Source organism: Nannospalax galili, unplaced genomic scaffold, assembly GCF_000622305.1.
Source record: "Nannospalax galili isolate Female #2095 unplaced genomic scaffold, S.galili_v1.0 scaffold682, whole genome shotgun sequence".
In the NCBI taxonomy this organism is placed as follows: domain Eukaryota; kingdom Metazoa; phylum Chordata; class Mammalia; order Rodentia; family Spalacidae; genus Nannospalax; species Nannospalax galili.
The window spans coordinates 1,327,521-1,335,065 of record NW_008348076.1 but is presented as its reverse complement, the minus strand read 5'-3'; positions in this window follow the sequence as shown (position 1 = coordinate 1,335,065).

Here is a 7,545-nt window from a genome sequence, read left to right as displayed (position 1 = left end):
AAAATAAAAATAACAAATAAAATATTTTTTAAAAAAGATAAACTTAGGCACACTGAAATTTTAGAGGGTTTACTTGATCACTGATTCATGAACCAGGCAATGCCAAACCACAGGTAGAAAAAATTAACAAAATGTTCACAGAAGCAAGACAAAATATTTGATTGGTTGAAATAGGAAGTCCCTAGCTAGAGGTTAGTTGGCAGTTTCTAATTGGCACAATCCCTAGATAAGATTAGTTGCTGGATTTTGATTGGTTAAGTTTAAATTTTGCTTTTCTAGGCTATGAAGAGTAGCTCTGAATTATGTCTTGATTTGCTTACATTAGAACTTAAGGCACTAGAGCCATCTCAGCCTAACTACCTCTCAATTATTTTAAAACCAAAGAATTTTTAGTTGTTCCTGTGTGATTTTGACACAATTAAGCTGTATGATTTTTTTTAACAGTGATTGTTAAAATCTCTGTGAGAAAGCTTTTTTTTTTTTTTTTTTTTGGTCTTTTTGAGTCAGGGTCTCCCTGTAGCCCCAGCTGTCCTGGAACTCACTATGTAGACCAGGCTGGCCTTGGTCCACCTGCCTCTGCCTCCCAAGTCCTGGGATTAAAGGCATGCACCACCACACCCGGCAAGAAAGCATTTTAAAGAATATATTTTATTTATTTTTATGTTATGTGTATGAGTGTATTGCCTGGATATATGGAAGTGCACCTGTGTCATGCAATGCCCACAGAGGTCAGAAGAGGGATGTCAGATCCCCTAGAACTGGAGTTATGGATTGTTGTCAGTCACTATGTGGTTGCTGAGAATCCAACTCGGGTCCTCTGCAAAAGCAGCCAGTGCTCTTTACCCATGAGCCGTCTGTCCAGCCCAAGAAAGCATTTTTAAATATAATTTTATAAAATATAAAATGAAATAAAAATGGAAAATAAAAGCTAAAAATATTAATTATTCAGCAGACTTACTCTATGAGGCTTTGGTAAATGTTTCTAAACACTGGATGTTTGTACTGATCTTTTCATATATAGCACCAGAATTGACATCCTAGTCAGTAGGGCACATCTGAATCATTTCCATAGCTTTCCCCAAAATACATGTCCCTGCTCTCTGCCCCTAGATGATTCGGCAGAATTGGTATGTCCAGTAGACACTCCTCAGTGGACTCTGATGTCCATCCATGGCTAAGAACTACTCAATGGGAGCTGGAGAGATTGTTCAGTGGAAAGAGCACATAGGTTACCAGCACCTATATTGGACAGTTCAGAGCTGCCTGTAACCACAGACGGATCTGGCATCTCTGCCCCCCCGCATGGCACCGCTCTCACACCCACGAATGCCCCCAGACAGACACATACACACGTATACATAATTAAAATAAAATAAAACCTTCTAACACATTGCCAAAGCTTTTGTTTCCATCTTGATACAAGTGTTCAGAGACTCAAGGTCCCCTTTCACACTGCCGGTAGACAAGGGAATGAGAATTGGGAAGTTGGGCAAGAATGCTACAGAACTGAGGGATTCAAATGTCAGCCTTGCTAACCTCTGCATTATTACCTAGTGCTATTTCACTATCTTTTCAACTTAAATTTTTTTGGTGTCTAGGGCTTATAGGAGCCAGTTTTCTTCTACCACGTGGGTCCCACAGATCAAACTCAGGTCATCAGGCTTGGTTGGCAGCCTTTACCTACCATCTCACTGGCCCCTCCTTCTGCATCTTCTATACCTCAGATGTTTCCATTTTGAAGTATTGTTTTTGCCAGTGGATTGTTGGTTTTAATCCTTATATAGAAAACTATCAAGACATGCAAGAGCTGGGAGGCAGTCTGCAAAATAATATAATGATGACATTCATGGTACAGAATACAGAAAACAGCATGGGAATATGGAATATATTCAAACAGTTTTATAAAGCCACATACATAACCTGGAAGGACACTCAAAGTGACAGCAGACATTAGTGCTAGGGAAGTACCGAAGGAAACCAGACCAATGGGATCCTTAATTATAGACTTTAAATGCTTCTCAAAGAATACATGTTATTATTTGTGTAACACTGAAATCAGAACAAAATAGTTCCTTTAAGACAGACTGCCCATGAGCTTCCAGCCAAAAGGCCAAGAAAGGAGCCAGGGTTCTGAGCTGTGGGAAGATCTCTGGAGTAAGATCCTCCTTAGTGACCTGGGATTCTTGGAAGCCTACACTTCTTCCCCAGGGCACTCAGAAATTCTCTGGGATATGAAACTGTCAAAAGTCCCCCAAAGACCTTCCTTCTACATTTGTAATTCAAAGGCATTTCTACACAGTTCTGATGATTTTTTTTTCATATTGACTATGGTTATACTTTATATATTTGAATTTTTTAAATGTCTCAAAAATTTGTGCCTTAGTTGGAGGCATGTGTTTATTTCTGACTCATTTGGGTAGCTGAACACCTGGCAATATAAGACTGAGAAATGACACCAGCCATTTTCAGTCATTCCCCCAAAGAGAAGGGTGAAAGAATGGAAGGAAAGGTCCAGTTTAATCATCCAACCAGCCCCTTAAGAACCATGCACAATTAATTGGCTAGACTTCCAGATGCAAAGTAGGTTCAGCACTTGAGACATAAAGAATGGCACAGCTGTAGTTAGCCTGGTAACCACTTCTCTCCAGGGCTCACTCAAGGCAACAGGGACTTGCTGGATCTTGCCCATCCAGCAATGGTTCCTGAGCTAGGTGCCCAAAGGGGTTGAAAGTTGATTCTCCCAGGGTTGGGTCCCCAGATGAGAAGACTTCTCCAGCTCTTTGGGGACCCTCAGGATCAAATTCCCTTAGCTTTTCATTTAGTTCTCTGTGTACACAGGGGGAAAGAAGGGTGCTGTAGCCCAGCATGGTGGCACCTGCCATTAATCCCAGCACTTGGAGGCAGAAGGAGGCAGATCTCTGTAAGATTGAGGCCAGCATGGTCTACATAGCAAGTTACAGGCCGGCTGGGGCTACAGGGAGCCATGCAGAAACAAACGGAACAGAAAGAAAAAAAGGGTACTGTCTGTTAAAACTTGCACTGTCTCTCAGTTCTTGAAATCATATGCACAGGTGCTGCTGAAGATGAAGGGCAGCATTTCCTATTCTGGAAGGGGGTTGAGTGGTCCTAGCAACTCTCACTAGATGCTTCCAGCTCCTAATCAAATAATTTCTTTTTAACTTCCCGATACTGAGGGAAAAGATTTTTCTCTAAATTACATCTCAGGTGGTGGTACAATATAAAAAAAGTCCATATTTATGGTTTATAATGGATCATAGGTTAATCTGTAAGATGATTCTTGAGGGTCAGAGGGTATTCAGGAAAGGCACCTCCCCATGGTTACTTCATTAAATCCTCAACTCAAAAAAGTACCTTGAGCTATGTGGGCCATCTGCACTGGGAAGATCTGGAGCCTTATCCAAACAGCCCAGGTCAGCCTGGCTCTGGGGAAGACAACAGCTACATGGCTCACCAGCCTTCTGCCATTGTTAGCGGACACTGGGTGACAGGCTAATATAAACCCACTGGGCAAAGCTCAGTTTGCACTCCATTCTGCAACTGAATTCTATTTTGAGGGAAAAGTCAGGAGGAGCTTTTTGTGATTTTTGGACACAGCATCTCATGTATTCCAGGCTGGCCTCAAACTCACTGTGCAGCTGAAAGATCCCCTGGATGTCGATATTCTTACCTTCTTCACCTTCTGACTGCTGGGATTACAGATGTAATGCCCCATTTAGGATTTTCTCTTTTAAAAACGCTCATCTAAACCAGGTGTGGTGGTGCACGCCTGTAATCCCAGCACTCAGGAGGCCGAGGCTGGCGATCTCAGTAAGGTTGAGGCCACCCTGGTCTACACAGTGAATTCTAGGCCAGTGGGAGTTACAGGGAGACCCTGTCTCAAAAGAAACAAACAAATAAACAAACAAACAAACAAACAAAAAATCTCTTTTAAAAACGCTCATCTAAACCAGGTGTGGTGGTGCACGCCTGTAATCCCAGCACTCAGGAGGCCGAGGCTGGCGATCTCAGTAAGGTTGAGGCCACCCTGGTCTACACAGTGAATTCTAGGCCAGTGGGAGTTACAGGGAGACCCTGTCTCAAAAGAAACAAACAAATAAACAAACAAACAAACAAACAAACAAACAAAAAAACCAACTCTCATTCCTTCTAACATTTTGCTTGGGAGATATGAACATGAATCGCCTGGGCTAACCCCATAGTTCTTTTTTTTTTTTAAATGATTCCTTCTTTTGGGGGTTGGCCTTGGCAGTTCTCTTCAGGAAGTAGGCAGGAAAGCCCTGGATGAACACATTCCTTCTCAGTCAAATGGGCCTCGCAATTCTATTAAAGATGCTTCAGAAGCTGCTTCTGGTTTGCTCCCTGGGGAGGGCGCCAGCCCTGGGGTTCACTTAGTTATGCAGCCCCCTGTCAGTTAGCAGCTGTGCATTCCCTTAGCCAGTTATGTTTGGCTTTGTTTGGCTTCCATGGGAACACAACTTTTTCTTTTCTCAGTTCTCCACTTATAACTACTTGTCACCAAGAACCCAAGCCTCATATCATGAGATGGAATATGATACACCCAGAACTGTAAATACCCATCAGGAAAAAAGAAGCCCCTATTGCGAAGAGGTGTGACCTGGTTCACTGCTGGACCTGCCCTCCCTTCTCATCTGCTGATCCAAAGATATTATTTCCACTTAATTTGGCTTCTTTACCCCAAACCTAGCCTCAAATTTGCTCTATATTTAAAACCTCGGCTTGAGACCTTTCCTGAAGGTCTGGGTACAGATGTATTAATAGCTCACTAGTAGAGCACTTATTCCAGATGTGCAAGGCCCTAGATTTGACTCCCAGAACTGCAAATCAATCTATCTATCGAACATTGTGCCACATGCCTGTAATCACAGCACTGGGGAGGCAGATTGCTAGTTGGAGGCCCGGGTTACTTAAAGAGATTGTCTCAAAAGTAAAATAAGCTGGGCGTGGTGGAGCACACCTTTAATCCCAGCACCCAGGAGGCAGAGGCAGGAGGATCTCTTCGAGTTCAAGGCCAGCCTGGTCTCCATAGTGAATCCAGGACAGCTGGGGCGACAGGGAGACCCTGTCTCAAAAAGACCAAAAAAAAAAAAAAGTGAAAAAATAAAACATTCCCCAGGTCTTAGGTTCCTCTGACTTTTCTCTTTGCAGAAGCTCTTCACGGGAACTGTAGTCCTCTACACAATTTACTACTTACTTGTCCCCTGATTGGTATGAGACTTGTGTCACTTGTAAATTGCTTCATGGTCACTGATCCTAATAATAATAGCAGCAGCAAACACTTGTATCAACTCTGAGTGGCATATTGCTCCAAGAATGGACACTACTGTGTTTTCACTCCAGCTTTTTTGTTTTGGGTTTTTTTTTGTTGTTTTTGTTGTTGTTGTTGTTTTGAGATGAAGTCTCCTGTAGCTCCAGCTGGCCTGGAACTCACTATGTAGAACAAGGTGTGCTACCATGTCCAGCTTTGTGGTTTTTCTTTTCTTTTTTTCTTTTCTTTTTTTTTTTTAACAAATGGAGTCACAGAGATGTTAAAATGACAAGTTATACAACTAGTAAATAAAAGAGCCATAAGTTCACAATTTCACCGAGTTTTTTTTAGTACTTATGTCTCTAAAAGATATCTTTTTCTTTTCTGAGACAGGGTCTCACAAATTCCATTTATTCCATATTACTTAACCCTGTATATTAGATTTGTCATCCATATTTTCAGATGAGAATGCTGAACTTGCCTGAAATCAAGAACCTTGTGCAACGCTACCATTCAAGTCTAAGTCTATCTGATTCTAATGCTTTCTTTACCCTACTGAATAGAAACCATGAATTTGGTTAGTACTCAACTCAGTCAGTCTCTCTCTCTCTCTCTCTCTCTCTCTGTTTACAGATCTTCTCAGGTATATATGTATATACAAAGAACATTCTGGATCTCAGTGCTTGAGTTGAAGGTACACAAAGATGTGCAATATATGGTCCCTGCCCTTAAGAAGTTCATAGACCCAGGTGGGGTGTCATGGTAAGCAGGTGCATCTCTGTGAGTTGCAGGTCAGACTGATCTACATAGAAAGTTCCAGGCCCTCACCCTCTCTCAAAAGCAAAGGTCGTAGCCCCATGAAACAACAGAAGGTGCACTGATGCCAGGAAAGCTGAGCAAGTTCAGCAAGCTGAAGAAAGATGAGGTTGGTGTGCTTATGACTGCCTGGCATAGCCACACAGGGAAGTAGCCTCAGAATTCAGTTCATAGGGCAGGAGAGATGACTCAGTGGTTAAGCAAGAGCAAAGTACTGCTCTTCCAGAGGACCCAAGTTCAGCCCTCAGCACCTAGTTGGGCTGCTCACAACCACCTGTTAAGTCCAGCTCCAGAGGAATCCAAGCCTCTAGCCTCTGCAGACACTCATGTGCACATACCGCCCCCCCCCACAAACCACACCATACACATAACTAAAACTAAAAAAATTTAAAAATTCAGTTTGTAAAGTTCTTTTTCTTTTTTTTTATGTGTGCATGTGTGTGAAAGTGGCATATGGGTACATATGTGTGAAGGTGCACACACCTGTGTGCATGTGCACAGATCAGAAGAGGGCACTGGGTGTCCTGCTCTATCATTCTTCCCCCTAACCCTTATTCCTTTGAGACAGTCTCCCACTGAACCTACACCTAGGCTGCAGCCAGCAAGCCCCAGTGATCCTCCTGACTCCACTCCCACAATGCTGGGGTTACAGGTGCCTGCATAACCAAGCAAGGCTTTTTACCAAACTTAGGTCCTTATGCTTACAGAGCTCTTACCCACTGAGCCATTTCTCTAGTTCCTAGTTTGTAAAATTCCAAATCTAAGGCTTTGTGATAGATTTTCTTATAGACCCTGTTAACCAAAAGGTTGAGCTAAGATGATCCTGAGTATTCTGGCTCATTAGGTTAATGATCCTTTCCAAATATGTTATCAACAGCTGCCATCTTTCTAGGTTGCCATGAAACCTTGGGACATGGGGGGGAGTAGGCGGTCACAGATTGCCTTATTTCTTGAAACTGCTGACACTGAATGAAAGATTCTGAATGTTAATATGTGGGCTTTTTTTCAGGGAAGAGAATTAATAACTTTCACTGGATTTTTAAAAATTACATTTATTTATGTACTTAGTGTGTGTGTGTGTGTATGTGCATGTGTGTGTGTGTGCGTGTGTGTGTGTGTGTATGTGTGTGTGTGTTATACTACTCTCCCCTTCTACCATGTGGGTCCTGAGGATGAAACTTAGGTCATCAGGCTTTGTGGCAAGCACCTGTACCAGCTGAGCCATCTCCCTGACCCTCACTGGATTCCTGAACATTTACACTGTCTTCCATAGGAACCACTAAAATGCTTTTAAGATATATTCACACATATTTCTACATAAATATAACTGTAAAATAAATATATATGAGCTGGGTGTGGTGGCGCATGCCTGTAGTCCCAGCACTTGGGAGGCAGAGGCAGGCAGATCTCTGTGAGTTCAAGGCCAGCCTGGTCTACATATT